Below are 2,391 nucleotides of genomic sequence, written 5' to 3'. Positions count from 1 at the left end.
GAATTAGACTGGTGCAGTGTTCTTTTTCCTCCTACAGCCTGTTAGAGCTTTCACGTACTTGGGTTCGCAACCTTGCTGTCGGAAACACATTTCCAGACTCTGTTTTGCTGCATGGCATTTGTGGCATCTTCACATGGGTAGCAACTCTGTTGAAGCAAGAAGCTGTGTGACTGCAGAGCCCCATGCATGAACCCTTTTGCCTCAGTCACCATTGCATTTCAATACCTATCTGAAATATGGGGGTGTAAGAGTCCTTCTGGATCAGGCCAGTGGGTCCATCAAGTAGGTGATGTGGAAGACCTCAGCCTGAGACCCTGGAGAGCCACTGCCAGTCTGAGTAGACAATACTGACTTTGATAGATTCAGTAGAAGGCAGCTTCATGTATTCGTGTATAAGTTCAGCATCTGGTCTCGCACAGTGGCCAACAAGTTGCCCTGGAGGACCAGCAAGTAGGTCCTAGAGGCCAGGGCCTTCCCCTGATGCTGCCTTCCAGCACCGGTATTCAGATGTTTGCTGCTATGAGTATGGAGGTTCCCTTTAGTCACTGTGGCTAGTAGCCCTTGATGGACTGGATACTGGAGCAGATTTTAAAGGGATCGATTTGCGAGCATCTAAAGGACAACTTGGTGATCCGGGGAAGTGAGCACGGATTTGTCCCCAACAGGTCCTGCCAGACCAACCACATTTCCTTCTTTGATCGAGTGATAAGCTTACTGAATTGAGGGAATGCTGTTTATGTTGTTTATCTGGATTTCAGTAAAGCTTTTGACAGGGTTCCCCATGATGTTCTGCTGGGTAAACTAGAGGATAGTTAGGTGGATAGGGAACTGGTTGGAGAACCACTCTCAAGAGAGTAGTTGTCAATGGCATTTCATCTGAATGGAGGGAGGTGTCCAGTGGGGTGCCACAGGGCTCGGTTCTGGGCCCAGTACCTTTCAATATTTTTATCAGTGATCTGGAGGAGGGTATGGAGGCGCTATTCATTAAATTTGCAGATGACACTAAATTGGCAGGAGCAGCAAACACACCAGAAGACAGAGAATCCAATGATATCTGAACACACTGGAAAAGTGGGCGGACGTGAACAAGGTGCAATTTAACAAGGAGAAGTGCCGAGTTCTACATCTGGGTAACAAAAATGAGGAACACACATACTGGTTGGGGGATTCCCTTCTGAGTAGCAGTGTGTGTGAACAAGATCTTGGGGTCAGGGTGGACTGAAAGTTAAATATGAGAAGCCAGTGTGATGTGGCAACAAAAAAGGCTGATGCAATCTTGGGATGTGTCAACAGAGTCATAACATCCAAATCACAAGATGTCATAGTCCCGCTGTACACTGCATTGGTCAGGCCACGGCTGGAGTATTGTGTGCAGTTCTGGAGGCCTCACTTCCAAAAGGATGTGGACAGAATGGAGCGCATGCAGAGAAGAGCGAGGAGTATGATCTGGGGCCTGGAAACCAAGCCCTATGAGGAAAGGCTGAGGGACTTGGGAATGTTCAGTCCGGAGGAGAGGAGGTCAGTCCGGAGAAGAGAAGGTTGAGGGGGGACATGATTTCTCTATTGAAGTTTTAGAAGGTCTGTCACTTAGAGGAGGGCAGGGAGCTGTTCCTGTTGGCAGCAGAGGCTAGGACTCGCAACAATGGGTTTAAATTAAGGGTGGGAAGGTACTGGCTGGATATTAGGAAAAACTTTTCGACAGTAAGAGTTGCACAACAGTGAGATTGGCTAGCTAGGGAGGTGATAAGCTCCCCCTCACTGGCAGTCTTTAAGCAGTGGCTGGACAAACACTGGTCAGGGATGCTCTAGGCTGATCCTGCATTGAGCAGGGGGTTGGACTAGATGGCCTGTATGGCCCCTTCCAACTCTGTGATTTTATTATTCTACAAGGGGAGACCCACAAGAAACTTGCGGGGAGGGGGCATTTCCCCCACCTTTCCTTCCCTCTCCCTCTTTAGCCTCCAGGTGCCCTTGTTCTATGGAAATAAGTGTCCGCACGCAGAGGGACCCTTGGCTATTAGATATATAGATGATTCTATGACTTATCCTCCATGAGTTTGTCTTTTAAAGGCTGTGGTCACATGCACTAAATAATCCACTTTCAATCCACTTTCAATGCACTTTCCAACTGGATTTTGTCAGTTCACACAGTAAAAATCCAGTTGGAAGGTGCACTGAAAGGGGATTGAAAGTGGATTATTCCAAGTTTGCAGAAAAACCTCTTTAGCCTCCAGGTGACCTTGTTCTATGGAAATAAGTATCCGCACGCAGAGGGACCCTTGGCTATTAGATATATAGATGATTCAATCCACTTTCCAACTGGATTTTGCCAGTTCACACAGTAAAAATCCAGTTGGAAAACGCACTGAAAGGGGATTGAAAGTGGATTAT

Source organism: Gekko japonicus, unplaced genomic scaffold (genome assembly GCF_001447785.1).
Source record: "Gekko japonicus isolate JY-2015 unplaced genomic scaffold, Gekko_japonicus_V1.1 scaffold839, whole genome shotgun sequence".
Lineage (NCBI taxonomy): Eukaryota > Metazoa > Chordata > Lepidosauria > Squamata > Gekkonidae > Gekko > Gekko japonicus.
The sequence above is the reverse complement of the archived record's forward strand: the minus strand, read 5'-3'. Positions refer to the sequence as shown.